Source organism: Humulus lupulus, chromosome 8 (assembly GCF_963169125.1).
Source record: "Humulus lupulus chromosome 8, drHumLupu1.1, whole genome shotgun sequence".
NCBI classification, from domain to species: domain Eukaryota; kingdom Viridiplantae; phylum Streptophyta; class Magnoliopsida; order Rosales; family Cannabaceae; genus Humulus; species Humulus lupulus.
The window spans coordinates 6,001,672-6,018,780 of record NC_084800.1 but is presented as its reverse complement, the minus strand read 5'-3'; the positions used below and the strand labels follow the sequence as shown (position 1 = coordinate 6,018,780).

At 43.4% G+C, this 17,109-nt stretch overlaps 1 long non-coding RNA gene across 1 annotated transcript; it reads left to right on the top strand.

The window, feature by feature from the left end:
* The first annotated feature begins 2,452 nt into the window (after window positions 1–2,452).
* On the top strand, window positions 2,453–5,682 carry LOC133793452 (uncharacterized). The gene is made up of 3 exons (XR_009874827.1): window positions 2,453–3,274; window positions 4,202–4,265; window positions 5,427–5,682. It is a non-coding gene; the product is annotated as an uncharacterized LOC133793452 (long non-coding RNA).
* The last annotated feature ends 11,427 nt before the right edge of the window (window positions 5,683–17,109 follow it).

Genomic DNA, 17,109 nt, shown 5'->3' with positions numbered 1-17,109 from the left:
ATGTTTTAAATAACTACAATATATACGGTCATAAAAAAAATCGTCCAAAATACTTTCCGAGCCAAAAACACCAGAGGGTGCACTAGTGTGCCCCTTTTAGGGGGTTGCACCCGAAAATTTGCCAATACCTTATTCTCCAAAATATTAAGAAGAAATAGTTAAAGTAGTCTTCCATTAGGTAGTGGGTGAGGTAAACTTGAGTTAATTTACTTTTTTTTTACCAAAATAATTAGTGTTTCTCCATATGTAGAGAAATATTATTCATTAAGCTATAAATATTTTATTAATTTTTTATTAACTTTTGTAAGTATATGTGTGATACTTTAATATTACATGAATAAAATATATTAAAAAATATAATATTTAAATAATATAGAGAAAAAAATAAAGAAGTTGATGTATGATGTAATATAAAGATTTGAGGTAAAGTAGAAAAAAATATTTTAATGATGTATTTTAAAATATAAAGAATAATATTCATTGGAAGTGATCTAAGTGATATTTCACTTTAAAAAAAAAAGAGTTATTTTCTTTGAGTGAGTGAAAAAAAAACACTTTCTTGTTTAGAAGAATACTCAACCTATTTCTAATGCAACCTTGAAAGTCAATAATAATTATAATTTAAAAAAGGACAAATACCATAAAAACTTCCAATTACATTAATAACCATGTTTCCAGAAAACATGATTTAATTGTCCAAAAAATATTCAAAATTTCTTCTATGCTAATGAGCATCTTGAAGAGATTAAGTATTAAAATATGAGATTGAGTACCAAATGAATATGGACGAATAACAACGTCTTCGAAAAAATCATGTTGCCATTGATTTGCAATCCTTCTTCCGTATTCTCATTTGAAATGTGAATGTAAAAGCCTCAATTGAAATCGCTAAGGCCATAATCCCCAACAGTGAAAAGCTTTGCTGATAAAAAAAATCAATTTCCTCTTTTCTTCCTCTTTTTGTGCTCGTCTCTGAGCTTACAGCTGAATAGTGAAAGTCTTAGTCGAAGAAATGAGCCGAATACACAAAAACTTAATCTGAATACATTATAATTGTAACGCCCTGCTAATTAGGGATCGTTACCATGTGTGTTTAAAATTAGTGCTGGACTCGCTAAACGAGTCTTTGGACTAAACATGTGATTAAGTGTGACAGTCAGTATCCCATGATCCGTAGGGGGAAAGACCGGGTAAAGCTGTGCAATCCCACATCGCCTGGGGAAGGTCAAGTATGATGGTTCTAAGACTGTGTAGGTATGTGACTACACAGTTGAAGAAGACTTAAATGGATTGATGGGTACTACCTAAGCCAACAAGATGCATCTTCTTTTCGGTAGCCCATCTCTTAAGAACTCCAAAGTTAAGCGTGCTTGACCTAGAGTAGTCTCATGATGGGTGACCTCCTCGGAAGTTTTCCCAGGAAGAGTGCGAGTGAGGACAAAGCACGTTGGAAAGACTCGTGTTGGTTTGCAGGGCCAGTCGTCATTCCAGGAAGCATCCATAGTGATGTGGGGTGTTATAAATGGTATCAGAGCCTTGACCCAGCCGGAAGTGTGGCCAACGAGGACGTCGGACCCCAAAGGAGGGGTGATTGTGACAGTCAGTATTCCGTGATCCGTAGGGGGAAAGACCGGGTAAAGCTGTGCAATCCCACATCGCCTAGGGAAGTTCAAGTGTGATTATTCTAAGACTGTGTAGGTATAGGACTACACAGTTGAAGAAGGCTTAAATGGATTGATGGGTACTATCTATGCCAACAAGATGCATCTTCTTTTCGGTAACCCATCTGTAACGCCCTGCTAATTAGGGTATGTTACCAAGTGTGTTTAAAACCAGCGCAGGACTTGCTAAACAAGTCATTTAGACTAAACATGTGATTAAGCTACAAAAGGTTTAGGTATTTAAAATTTTGGTCAAGTCATAACCATTTCATTAAACCCAAAAACATGTTCTTTACATGGGATCCCAAAAACATTAGTTTAAATACTGGTTACAACATCCAAGTTACATAATAAGCCGACCTAGGCGGCAAAAGTTAGGTTTGACCCTAGTTTCCTCGAGTGTCTCGGCCGTGGCAGTCGAGCGGACTGCATATGTACATGTCACTTCTATCGTCATCCGACTCATGGCTGGTTGAGCTTCTATTTACCTTTACCTGCACCACAAAGCACTCGTGAGCCAAAAGACTCAGCAAGAAAACATATTAAGCAATTCACAAAGTAATATATCTGTCAAACAATAATAACTGAATTTGGCCTACACGTTATACAAATTGGACCATAGAGTTGCACAAGTGCGTGTCGCACTTCTTTTTTAATTCATTTGGCATCTGAGCTAGTCAAGTGCGTGTCGCACTCTCTTTCCATTTGTTTGCCATCCGAGCCAGTCAAGTGCGTGTTGCACTCCCAGGGTGGCCCTGTAATATCCAACATTTTCATTATACATTTTTTTTATTATAAATCAGAGTTTTAATACATAAAATGTACAAGTTTACAAATTTAAGAAATAGTAATGGAAAAATAGTGTTTAAAATATCATTTTATGTTTTTAATGAGATTAAAGAGAGAGAAACTTGAGTAGTCAAGTATTGGACCCGAATGTCATATAATTTTAATTGGGGATTTTTATAAAATTAAGAAAGTTTTGCTAAAGGACTTATTTGAAAAGAATTTTAGTATTTTGGGTCCAAGTGTAATTTTAAAAAAATAAATAAATAAATAAAATAAAATAAAAGGCTTCAGCCTTTCTTTTTACCCGAGCCCCTCTCTCTCTCTCCTCAGAAACTCTCTCTCTCTCTCTCTCTCTCTCTCTCTCTCTCTCTCTCTCTCTCTCTCTCTCTCCCTCTTTCTCTCTCTGCGTGTTACTGTTGCCGACGACGCAGGAGTACTTTTCGGCCACCACTTTTAGCCACGCGCCGGACCGTTGGATTCAGAGGCCTCCGAACTATCGACCCACGCGGGAATCTAGAGCTCACTCGCCGATTAAACGCCTCAACCACTCGATTTAAGTTCGGCCACCCCGCGACTTCAAAGTTGCGATTCGGACACCTCGGGCATCCGTTTGCCGATCCGTCACCACCATCGTGCTCCTCGTGTTGTGGGCTTCAAAACCCAATAACTTGTTCCTTCATCTATCATAGTTGGGTGGTGGGCCCACCACGAGCCACCGCGATCCACCGTAGACCGACGGTCGAAACTTAGTGTTCGAGGTTCCGAAGTACGTTTTGAGTTTCAGAAAATCACCGTTTGACTTATTGTGGAACCCGATCATTGTGGTATAATTTCTTTGACCTATATTGTGATTTAATTGTGATTGATTAGAGTAATTGTTATTATGTGTATTTATAGTATATAATTATATATTATTGACATATGGAATATTTTCTGTAATTTACTGGCTGTCTGGGATTATATGTATTTTTTATACAGGTTTTGATTTTGGGATTGTCCACTTTATAGCCGTTGTGCTGTCCAATTTTCTAGAAAATATTAGATATTAAATAAAGTATAAAAATACATATTTAATTGATTTTATATTAATATGGAAATTTTTATGATTAAGTAATTTTAATTATTATTGTTATTATTTTGTTAAGTAAATCAAGAATATAGTTTCATATATATATATATATATATATAAAAGTGTGATTTATAGTAAACCTATTATTTAACAATTATTCTTATATATTAATATTTTGTTAATATTTGAAGATCAAAATAATATCAGTATTAGTTTCTTACAGTTATTGATATTTGTAAGACCAGTAAATTTTGGATAAAGTATATTTATTATATCACTGGAATTGATATTATGACTAATTAATAATAATATAAATATTTATATTTATATTATTATCATTATATCGATTATTACAACTTTATGTTAAAAATATAATTTCTTTTATAAAATGACTATTTGAATATATACATTCATATATGTATTGTTATTGAAGTATTTTTGTTAGTAATATTGAAGTAAGTTTGTTTATAGACGATAATTATTATTCTTATTATTATTATCAAAAGAGTACATTATCTTATGAGCAAGGTTTAAAGCATGGTTTTATATGAAGAGTTATTTGCATTACGTTGATAATAATTATTATTATCATTTATATAGTTTCTGGTATTATTAATATACACTATCAATAGTGTATATTTACGATTTTGATAGAATTTAATAAATGATGTGTCTTGAATAGGATTTGTATGGATTTGATTGATTGACTCTTGCTGAGCAATTTTAAAATAAGCTAAGGACCTAAGGTAAGTAAATCTCACCTTTTTGTGCTTAAGTGTAAGATGCATGACTACATTGATTGTGTACATCTAATGAGTTAAGTATGGTATGATGATGATGCATATGATAAGTATGTGAAGAATGGTTATATGAACACCATAAGGGTGTTGTGTGATATGTAATTGATGAATTCTGTGATATGTGAAAGATGTCTTACTTGGTTAAGAATGATATGAATTATGTGCAAGTATGTGTTCTTATGTTGATGGATATGTGGATTACTTTATGTTCATGATTTGTTATATGTTATGATATATGAAGCGTTTAAGTTTTTAGGCTGGAAACCTTAGACCTGAGCCATAGCTCTACGTTAAGGTATAACAACGCCACCAACCCAAAGCTTCATGTATTATGACTAAAGATGTTTTGAGTTATATGAGATGTGATACAATGCCTTGATTGAATACCATCAAACATGAATCATGAACATGAACATTGACATTTCAGCATCAGCATGTATGCATGGCATGTACAGTTATGTGATATATTATTATGTGATATAAGACCATGCATATAAATATGAGGAAAATTGTGAAATGCATTGAAATGTCTTATGTGAAGTGAACATTTTAATGACACAAGGCTTAAGCAAAATGATAATAAGATGTTTAAAAAGGGTGCCACTATTTTGATGAAGCAATCAAGTAAGTTCAGTAAAGAAGACGGAAGTCTATAAGACTTATAGTGGCTGCCCACTAGTGTGGGCTAGGTCAGAGTTGACCATTCAGATATGTGTGCCATGTTTCTGTCTTTCTCCTCCATATGTGTAATAAGTATGGCAGCTATGGCAACGATGAAATGAGTGTTATGATGAGCCTAGCTGAGATGATGGCTAGCCGGAGGAGAACCCATGGGATTCTATATGATATGTGTAACAAGCCCTGCAGGCATTGGCTGAATCAAACAGTGTGCACAAGTGATATTGGGCCCATAAAAATGTGAAACTAAAAGAAAGAGTATAAAAGTAAAGTTTGAAAGTGCTTGAGCAATAAATGAAATGCATAAGTATATAAGTCAGCATATTAGTATATGTGCACTACAAACTCACGACATTCATGTGTATGTGTATGCATGAGATTTGCTTACTGAGCGTTAGCTCATTATGTTATTTTCCAACATTTTTCCAGGTGTGGCTTTAGCTGTTGAGCAACTTGTGGAGCACGGACTCAGTAGCAATGCAATAATGGTTTAGAGTTTTCATATGGCTGCCTTAAATTTAAAGTATTCATACGTGTAATAATTTCTACTAATAAGTTTATATAAAAGTTTTAAATTTTTCTGTATTTCTTCGTATCATTTTATTTAATTCTTTTGGTCAAGTGCCTTACATACTCGTAAACCCTAGAATTACGAGTATGTGGCAGACGTACCCTACCTTAGGGACGTTACAGGCCCAGCCATGGTAGCCCTCACTCCACGTACATAATGCCAATCTCAGCTCATAAGCTGAGTCCTACTGATCCTCGACTCATAAGTCGAGCCTCACAAGCCCCCGACTTATAAGTCTAAGCTTTAAGACCCTCGGCTTATAAGACGAGTCTCTCAAAATCCAGTGTACCCTCGACTAATAAGTCGATCTCCAACTAACATCCTAATAATTCCCTGGTTTATAAACCGAGCTCTTTAGTCACAACAAATAATCACATATTTCATTTATCATACATACATACAGATACAATGTATTATAATACACTCAAACAACATACATAGGCATAATCATAATCATGTGCATTTCAGTGTGCTTAACCAGACACTCACAGACATGATTATAATCATGCTCATTAACAGGGTTAAAGCCTTAATCACGTCTATATTTAACCATCGAGCCAAGCCCTAATAACGCATTCACATACTAGGTGCAGTTTTCTTACATTCGGTCCAAGTGCAAGCTACTAACGACAATCCTTGAGTACAATCCCTGATCCGAGCCCTTAGTGTTGACCTCAAAGATATAATCACCCTGAATTGAATCCCCAACTCAGCCAATCCAATCCTTCAATTTCCTAAGCTTGGTCTTCCAATTTCGTCAAGATTCTCAAGCTTCGATGAAGAGAAAGAGAGTCACACAGAAGAGAGAAAGTGAGAGCTGAAAAACTGATCTTTCTAAATGTTTCTAAATCCCAACTGTCTAAACCTTGTACCTTCATCTTGCCAAAAGTCCAAAATACCCTTACCACTAAAGTTATGTAGTGGCCTTAAGGGCAGTTCCGTCAATCACCACTTCACGTGACTCCCCGGGTCTTCCTATAAATCTCCATCACTCACAGAATAATAATCATTTAATCTCCCATTACCCGACAAATCCCGGCAATGTACTAAATTACTAAACTACCCCTAAGCAAACCCCGAGCCGAGTATTGTATCCCGTTGTGACTTTTCTGCTAACTTGCTCACCAGGATCGCCTCGTGTCGAGTAACCCAAATATATTCACATAATAATGTGGTCTCAATCACACATACTCAAATTTACAATTATACCCTCAGCAGGTCAAATTACTAAAATGCCCCTCTTATAAGATACAGGTCCACATACGCACATTTAACATTTCTAACACGCAAACATAATTATATTATAATATAATTCACATAATAACATGCTCATTCCATATTAACACATAATTAACACACTTATTGCCTCCCGACCCCTAAATTCAGGCACTAAACCATATTAGGGAATTTGAGATGTTACACCATCTCTTGAGAACTCCAAAGTTAAGCGTGCTTGACCTGAAGTAGTCTCATGATGGGTGACCTCTTGGGAAGTTTTCCCAGAAAGCGTGTGAGTGAGGACAAAGCACGTTGGAATGACTCGTGTTAGTTTGCAGGGCCAGTCGTCATTCCAGGAAGCAGTCATAGTGACGTGGGATATTACATTAAGTCACTAAGGGTTCAGGTATTAAATTTTTTGGTTAAGAAGTAAACATTTTCATTAAAATAAAACTTCAGTCTTTACATGGGATCCCAAAATACAAGTTTAAAAGTTTGTTACAATCCAGAGATTACAAAATAAGTCGGCCTAAGCGGCAAAACGAGGTCCAATCCTAGCTCCCATGTGATACCCCGATTGTGGCGGTCGAGCGGACTGCATATGTAATAACTGGAATCAAGCATAAACATTACACGGATGAGTGGCCATAGGGTCACACAAGTGCGTGTTGCACTCCCACTTTTTCATATGGCATTCGAGCAAGTTAAGTGCTTAGCGCACTCCCAGGGTGGCCTAATCATGGCAGTTTTCGCTCAACGCACATGATGCCAGTCACAGCTCATAAGCCGAGTCTTGCAGATCCTCGACTTATAAGTTGAGCCTCACAGATGCTCGACTTATAAGTCAAACCTTGGAGACTCTCGACTTATAAGTTGAGCCCATTTAAACCAAGTATTCCCTTGACTAGCAGGTTAAGCTTTAATCAGATGCAATAGATAGATTCTTGGCTTATAAACCGAGCTTCCTGGTTATAACGAACAATCACATAATACATTCATCATACACATAGATTCAATGCATTACAGTATACTAAAACAGATATACACAGGCATAATCATAATCATTCTCATCATCTGGGCCCGAGCCCAAATCACGTATACATTTTGTTGACGCGGTTCTTCACCAATAGATAATTAAGAAATGAAGAGAAAATGATTAGTGCTAAATGTGAACCGAAACAGATATAAGATCTTAGAAAAGGAAAGAGGTGACACAAGACACATTTTTTGAGTGGTTCAAAGGTTAAAATCCTTCTACTCCACTAGTCAGTATTATTGCTCTATACTGGATATTTGATTACAGGGCCTTTCTTTACAATAGAGAATCCAACCCTTTTTAACTCCCAGGGTCTCCATATTTATAGGAGAAGGCACCTAGGAGTTGGTAAGAAGGTCATCCCGTGACCTTCTTACCTATCATATCAACTCTGTGACATTCATGATTAATTCCTAAACCTGACACATAAGTGTGGTCAAATCAATTGGTAAGGAGATAATGGGCCGCACGGCCCAACCCAATCGTGGGTGTCTGAATACACACGTTCCTGCTGGGTGTCCGAGAAGTTAGGGACATATCAGACACGTGATGTCTGATATATACACGTTTACCTTGCGTGGCTGACTTTATAAAGGGTCAGAGCCTTCACCCCTAACTCGTACTACGGGCTGGATGCCTGACCCGACCTTCGGTCTTCAGAGCCCGGACTCTGTCATTAAGCAACCAGAGGCGACTCCTTAGATTACCTCGAGCTAAGGAGGTACGAATTTACGACGGCAGCTCCGGTTTCGGATACCCATGAGGTAATCATGATTAGGCCACAGCTCTGCTTGCTAATCAGCCCGTGGGAAAATCAGGACGTACATCTGCCCCCCAAGTCCCTGCTCGTGGCATACGACGTCGTATAAGGCTACAGCAGGGGCTTTTAGGCTTCCCCACGAACCCTTCACCTTCCACACTTTACGCAGGCGCTTGATACGTGGAACGTCGCGGTTGGTGACGGTACGTCTTCCGAGAATCGCATTTAATGGCCTAGCCTATGCCCAGCCGTCGTTTAGTATTTCGAGTGGAGGGCCTTGGATCCCACATCAGGGCCATCCAACGGTCCTTCTTATGTGACCCTTCGCGTGTTTAAAAGGGGTGGCCACCCTTTCACTCAAAAATTTTCAGAAATTCTCTCCTTCTTCTCTCTTTATCTCAGAAGAAAAAACCCTCCTCTTTACGACTGCCATTTTCAGCGTTCAAGAAGCTCAGGCGCAAGGAATCCTTCAAAGCTTTGGACAAATACTCCAGCGAAGCTCCCACCTAGGCGACACCTTCATCCATTTTCCGACCAAATACCCTGTAAGTTCCCTGACCATGCGTGTTTTTGAAAATATTTTTCACTGTAGCTTAGGTAAATATTTACTATAGTCACATGCAAGGGTCTACTGGTTTTTGTGGGAATGAAGGGTGAAAGCCTTTTAGGTTAGGGTATTCTTGCTGTAGGAAATCACTCAAGAGTATGGTTTACAGGATGCCTTTTATGGGGACAATTTCTGGGTAGGAATTTTGACATATTTTGGGGGCAAAACCGGGTAGCTTAGGGGATACGCTTCACAGGCGGTTTTTCCCTTCGTGCCAATTGGAACTTTCCCTCTAAGGCAAAATTTTAATCTGACCCTCCTGACACACGAATTCCGAGTAATCGGGGATCTGTTGGGAGAACAGGCGTGTGTTCATTGAACCACATGGTCTCACTCTCCACGGGCTGGGCTTACCTCAGCTCGTGTAAAGAACAATTTGATTCTTCCCTATGCTTAGGTCGCCTTTTCTGAAATATTTTATTTTGTTCGTTAGGCGACCAGATGGCACCGAAGAGGAACACTCCAAAGAAGACAGTCGGCAGCCCGACCTCTCAGTAGGATAAAGGAAAATCGGTGATGCCGGACTCTCCGATCCCCAGCTTTGGGCCGGCAGTGGAGCAGGAGCTCGAGGTAGCTCCTGACGCGTTCTTTGAGGCAGAGAGGATCGTCTCAAAGATCACCGACTAGGCGAAGATCAACAAAATCTTCCTCTCCCACAACATCGCGCTGGGGAAGGCATCTATAGTGGCCCGACCTCCCGCAGAGGGCGAGCGGAGCTGCGCGCCGCTCGATGAATCGTTCGCGGCCTGGAGTGACGAGCACTTTAAGGCGGGGGCCTTCCTGCCACTGGATCAGTATTTCGCTGACTTCCTGAATTATCTGAAGTTGGACCCCTTCCAGCTCCCCCCCAACTCTTATCGGTTGTTGGCGGGGTTGAGATACTTATTTTTGAAGCATGAGTGGGAGGTCCCCACTCCTGCCGATATTTTGTACTTCTTCTGCCTCAAGGCCAGCCCGGATCAACAGGGGCGAGGTGACGGGTTTTACTATCTAACCCGATTTCCCAATATGGCTGCGGTCATCGAGCTGGCCAGCCACCCCAACGACTTCAAGGACCAGTTCTTCATGTCGACGGGGTTCAAAAACTGCGAGCTCCACTACTTCAATCGCCCTCGTAAGTGTTTTTTTTTTTTTTTAATATATCCTTAGCTCGGAAGTTAAGTGTCGCTTTTGCTCCTCCCATATCCTTTTATGACTTAGACCAATCATGCAGCCATCTTCGCGAGAACAGAGAAATCTGTGACCCTCAGGGCCCAATATGAGACACTCGCGGGCTTGCCCCCTAGTGAGAAAGATTACCACGCGCTCGTAACGGACGAGACGATGGTGGCCTGCAAGCTGATTTTCCCAAATCAGACTTTGAACCTCAGGAGGCCCCGGGGGCTTCCCCCAGCTCGCGACACCAGACCCATCATCGTGGAGGAGGTCGCGGAAGACGAGGATGAGGAGGACGAGGGCGACGAAGTTCCCCTCGTGAGGAATAGGAAACGGACCTTGGAGATCGTCCCGGGGACGGGCGAGGAGAGGATCCAATCCGAAGAGGCCGCGGGTCCTTTTGGCCAAGGTAACCCTTACATGTTTAGGAGTCTAGATAGAGCCACAACAAACCCCCGGCTGGCTAGGTTCAATCCTAGGCAGCTCGTCCATCGTCACCGAAGCGATCCGGACGTGAACACAACCCTGCTCCATTGTGTTGACCGGCTTGTGCTGGACTATCAAGATAGCCGGCCTAGGGGTACCGTATTAGTAGATAACACCCTAGCCTTTAGGTCGATCCTATTCGAGGAGTATGGGACCAACCTTCGTACATGGCCCTCACTCCGGAGGGGCGTCGCAGCTCTGGGGATTAGGCAATATGTAGAGGAATCTAGCCCTGAGTCAGACCCAGACTCAGAACTTGCGCCAGCTCGGGAAGTAATCGACTTAGATTCTTCTTCTAGCCTGGGGGGTAGGATTCCCATAGTACACATACTTGAATTTTTCTTTATCCCTTCTCTTTTGTTTTTGCATGATCGTTAATTCTCGTACTAACCATGTTTTTGCCTTGGCAGAAGATATGTCTCAGCCCGAGGAGAGCCTGCGAGGTGCGGTTTTCGGAGGGAACGCCGCCGCGGGGCCAAGAGCGAAAAGGCTCTGGACGTCTAAGAACGCCGCCGGGGCCTCCACCAAGTCTCTTGCGAAGGAGAAGGATCAAACCCCAGCTGCACAGGTCGCGGGAGCGGTCCTTCCTGCTGCAGGGGGAAGCAATATGCCTCCACCAACTCCACCAGCTCCACTCGCTGCCCTGGGATGCGGGAACGGAGGTCGGGACATCAGCCATCGTACCCTCCGATGTACGCATCCCAGTCAATCCCCAAGACCTGGAGAAGATCCCCGAGGCCTTTCGAGGAACGGTGTATGAGTCGGAGAACTACGCCGTCAGCCACATATACAAGTTCACCGAGAAGGAGCTCCGGGCCATCGAGACAATGAGCCCGGTGGGCGTGTTGGAGTCTTCCCTAGGCATGGCCATGACGGTAAGCTAACCTTAACCTTTTTGTGGGTTTTTTTTTTTTTACATTGTTATATTTTGCCCTGTTTTTATTATTTTTTTTTGTAAGGCAGTCGTCTTTCCATCTTCGCAGAGCGTTGTCGCCCTACACCGGAGCATGATCAGGACCAAAACTCAGCTCGGGGACATGAGGGACGAGCATCAGACTACCCTGCAGGCGGCCAAGGATGCCCTGGCGGCCTCTCAGGTCGAACTGGAGAAAACTCGTTTGAAGGTCCAAGAGCTCGAGACCTCCCTTGCCACCTCGAGGACGGACCTAGACGCCGCGAAGACTGAGGTCCAGGCCGCCCAGGTTGCCCTAGAGGCCGAGCGGACAACTTCGGAAAAGTCCATGGAAGATCTGTTCTACCACTGCTGGGCCTTTAATCCAGATGCGGACTTCTCCTTCATGTCAGCGAGCCTCTGGGGGTGCCTGCTGGTTAAGTTCCAAGCTCGTCTTGATAAAGAGGCGCCCTCGGAAACCGGTGATGGTTCTGGCATAGCTGAGCGAGGCGAGACGGCTACCTCCAAGGGCCCACCTGGCGGAGCTTAGGGCGTTTCTTTTCTTGTGCCCCCCAATATTTTTTAAATATATTTTATGTAACCTTTGCATGAGGTGCTTTCACCTCGAGACAATTTGCTTTAACGCTTTTAATTGATCATCTCTTTTTTGCCTTTACGCACTTCGGCTACAATTTCTTGAAAAACTTAGTTTATGCTAATCTTTTTCCATATCTCGAGCTCTTTAGGGAGAACAACGATCCATAGACTTAAACCAACTTCTAAATTTTCCGACCCGGTTAGGACCAGGAACTTAATTTGAAAACTTAGTTCACGTTAACTTTTATCTATATCTCGAGCTCTTTAAGAAGAACAACGATCAAATAGATTTAAATCAACTTCTAAGTTTTATGACCCGGTTAAGACCATGAACTTAATTTGAAAACTTAGTTCGCGTTAACTTTTATCCATATCTCAAGCTCTTTAAGAAGAACAGCGATCAATAGATTTAAATCCACTTCTAAGTTTTATGACCTGGTTAAGACCAGGAACTTAATTTGAAAACTTAGTTCGCGTTAACTTTTATCCATATCTCGAGCTCTTTAAGAAGAACAGCGATCAATAGATTTAAATCAACTTTTAAGTTTTATGACCCGGTTAAGACCAGGATAGGACTTAGTTAGCGTTAATCCTTATCAATATCTCGTGTTTTTTAAAAAAAAAAAAAAAAAACAACAGTCAATCGATATGAATCAACTTCTAAGTCATTAAGGAGACCTAGTTATATCCAGGTACCATATGCCCCCCAAGTAACTGGGAAATGGTCTTTCGTGGTTACTTTAGATTACACTTGCAAACATACATAAAAATTGATTCTCATTAATACATAAAAAGTGGCCTTCCAAGCTTTACAAGTGAATTACTGATAATATTTCTTTAAGTGGATGGCGTTCCAAGTGCGCGGGACCGCCCCTCCATTAAGTCGGGCTAACTTATAAGTTCCCTCCTTAACGATTTCGATGACCTGGTATGGTCCTTCCCAGTTTGGTCCCAAAACTCCATCTTTGGGATCTTTCCCGGCCAGGAAAACTCTCCTTAGGACCAGGTCGCCAACGCTAAAGGCGCGCTTTTTGACCTTGGTGTTGAAGTAGCCAGTGATTTTCTGCTGATAATGGGCGAGCTGGAGTTGCGAATCCTCTCGCCTTTCATCAACTAGATCGAGGGAATTGCAAAGGAGCTCGTGGTTTCGATCTTGGTCGTAAGATTGGACTCTATGCAAAAGCACCTTAACTTCCACGGGGAGGACTGCCTCACTCCCAAAGGTTAGGGAAAAGGGAGTATGACTCGTAGGAGTCCGATGTGAGGTCCGGTATGCCCATAGGACCTGGGGGAGCTGTTCTGGCCAGACCCCCTTTGCTTCGTCTAATCTCTTCTTGAGGCTCGCCTTTAGGGTCTTGTTGACAGCTTCGACCTGGCCGTTCGCCTGAGGATAGGCCACGGAGGATAAACTTTTCACAATTCCATATCTTTCACAAAACTCGGTGAACAGGTCGCTGTCGAACTGAGTGCCGTTGTCGGAGACGATCTCCTTAGGTAGGCCGAATCGGCAGATAATGCTCTTAACCACGAAGTCAAGCACTTTTTTGGACGTTATTTGGTACCAAAGGTTCTGCCTCAACCCACTTTGTGAAGTAGTCGATGGGTACCACGGCGTAACAGACCCCGCCTTTTCCAGTGGGGAGGGCGCCAACCAAGTCTATCCCCCAAACTGCAAACGGCCATGGGGACGAGATCATCTTCAGCTCGACTGGAGGAGCTCGGGCAACTGCAGAGAACCACTGGCATTTGTCGCACTTCTTCACGTACGAGATCGAGTCTTTGGACATAGTTGGCCAGTAATATCCTTGCCTCAGGACCTTTAAGGCCAAGCTTTGCCCCCCAGTGTGGTCTCCGCAAAATCCTTCGTGCACTTCCTGCAGGATGGACTTTGTTTCGCCTGGAAGGACACACCTGAGGAGAGGTAGGGAGTGCCCACGTCGGTACAACACCCCATCGACTATCGTATATCTAGGAGCTTGGTACAGGACTTGCCGTGCATCGTTACATCCTTCAGGTAGCTTGCCCTCGGCGAGGTATTCAAGGATGGGGGTCATCCAGGTCGGCCTGGCATCGATCATCTCGACCTCCGTCCTGACATCTTCTATGCTTGGTTTCTCCAGGAATTCGACTGGTACTAGCCCCAAGGTCTCCGTTTCTCCAGAGGTGGCGAGCTTGGCAAGAGCGTCTGCGTTAGCGTTCTGCTCTCGAGGTATCCGTTCGATCGAGCCTCGCTCAAACGCGGACAGCTCAACTTTTACCTTCGCCAGATAGACGACCATCTTGGGTCCCCGTGCTTGATATTCGCCTAGAACCTGGTTGACCACGAGCTGGGAGTCACTGAAGCACTGGACGGAGCTCGCCTTTAACTCCTGGGCTATCCTCAGTCCTGCTAGCAAAGCTTCGTATTCGGCCTCGTTGTTGGAGGCTTTGAATCCGAATCTTAGCGCCGAGTGGAATCTATGTCCCTCAGTGGATATCAGAATGATTCCAGCTCCGGAGCCGTTCTCGTTGGATGAACCATCCACAAAGATTCTCCACGAAGCCAGGGGCGAGCTGTTTTGGGGTGAGTTTTTTGCGAGGTCCTCCTGGAATCCCGTGCATTCTTCCATGAAATCGGCCAGGGCCTGACTTTTTATGGAAGTTCGCGGAGTGTACAGAATCTCGAACTGACTAAGCTCGATGGCCCACTTTAACAAACATCCCAATGCTTCAGGTTTTTGCAAAACCTGCCTTAAAGGTTGATTGGTCATGACGTGAATCGAGTGGGACTGGAAGTACGACCTGAGCTTTCGAGAGGCCGTGATGAGGCAGAACGCCAATTTCAGCATCAACGGGTATCGGGACTCAGCTCCAAGAAGTCTTTTGCTAACGTAGTAGACCGGCTTCTGAATTTGGTCCTCTTCTCGAACCAGAACGGCACTTGCCGCGTCCTCAGTGACTGCCACGTAGAGAAAAAGAGGCTCTCCTGCCTTGGGCTTGGACAGTATGGGCGGCTCGGCCAGATGTGCCTTCAGGTCGAGGAACGAGCTTTCGCATTCTACTGTCCATTCAAACTTCTTGTTTCCTCGGAGCAGGTTGTAGAATGGCAAACACTTATCGGTGGACTTGGAAATAAACCGGTTGAGGGCTGCCACTCTTCCGGTCAGGCCTTGGACATCTTTTCGCGACCTGGGCGAAGGAAGTTCGAGCAGTGACCTGATCTTGTCGGGGTTTGCCTCGATTCCTCGGGTATTGACTATGAACCCCAGGAACTTCCCTGACGCGACTCCGAAAGTGCATTTCTGTGGATTTAGCCTCATGCCATATTCCCGTACTATCTTAAAACATTCTTCCAGGTCGGAAACATGGTTATCGGCAATCTTTGACTTGACTAGCATGTCATCAACGTACACTTCCATGTTTTTTCTGATATGGTCTGCGAACATCCTATTTACTAGCCTTTGGTAGGTAGCTCCGGCGTTCTTCAAACCGAACGGCATGACCTTGTAACAATAGACGTTAGTTGGGGTCATGAAGCTGGTGTGCTCCTGGTCCGCCGGATTAATCGCGATCTGATTGTAGCCCGAGTACGCGTCCATAAAGGACATGAGCTCGTGCTCTGCCGTGGCATCAACCAACTGGTCGATTCTGGGCAATGGGAAGCAGTCCTTGGGGCAGGCTTTATTCAGGTCGGAGAAATCGATGCAGGTCCGCCATTTCCCATTAGGCTTCGGGACTAGCACGGGGTTGGCGACCCATATTAGAAACTTGGCTTCACGGATAAAGCTGCATTTCTCGAGTCGGGCTACCTCTTCCTTTAGGGCTTCAGCTCGAGTTGTTCCTAAACGCCTTTGCTTCTGGGACTTGGCAGGAACGCTTTTATCTAGATGCAGTGTATGCATGATGACAGTGGGACTGATTCCTACCATGTCCTCGTGGGACCAGGCAAACACGTCCAGGTTGTCTCGCAAAAACTTGGTCAGCTCCGCCTTCCTCTTGCTACATAGGTTTTTCCCGAGCTTGACCATCCGGGATGGATTCTGCGGATCAATGTTCACTCCCTCGAGCTCCTCTATTGCCTGGAGCTCAGATCTGTCCTCGCCTATTCGGGGGTCAATATCCTCACTTAAGACGACATTTTTCCCCTCGGCGTTTTGAGGTTTTTCAATCTCAGGATCCGCTAAGGGTTCCCGAGATTCCTCTTCACCTTGAATAGCCATTGCCAGCTGCCCGAGTTTAGACTTTCCCTTCATGGAAATGCTGTAGCATTCCCTGGCAGTGAGCTAATCGCCATGGACAGTGCAGATTCCCGTTGAAGTAGGGAATTTCATTGCGAGGTGGCGAATGGACGTGACGGCCTCGAAGGCTATGAGCGTAGGTCGGACTAAAATGGCGTTGTAGGCAGCGGAGCAGTCAATGACCACGAACTCGAGGAGTTTGGAGACTGTCCGAGACCCTTCACCTAGGGTGATCACTAACTCGATCGTCCTAATCGCTGCTGATCCTTCTCCCGAAAAACCATACAACATCATGGAGGTTGCCTTCAGCTCGGCGACAGTCAAACCCATCTTCTCTAAGGTGGATCGGAATAGGAGGTTCACCGAACTCCCATTGTCTATCAGCACCCTCCTCACCTTCCGGTTGGCGAGCTGGACTGCTACGACCAGAGGATCATTGTGAGGGAACTGGACATCGCCCGCATCTTCCTCCGTAAAAATGATTGGTTGCCTTTCCAATCGCTGTTGCTTTGACTGACGCTGTCTCGGAACGAACTCCACTCCGTTATGAGCCTTTAGTTCGTTCACGTATCT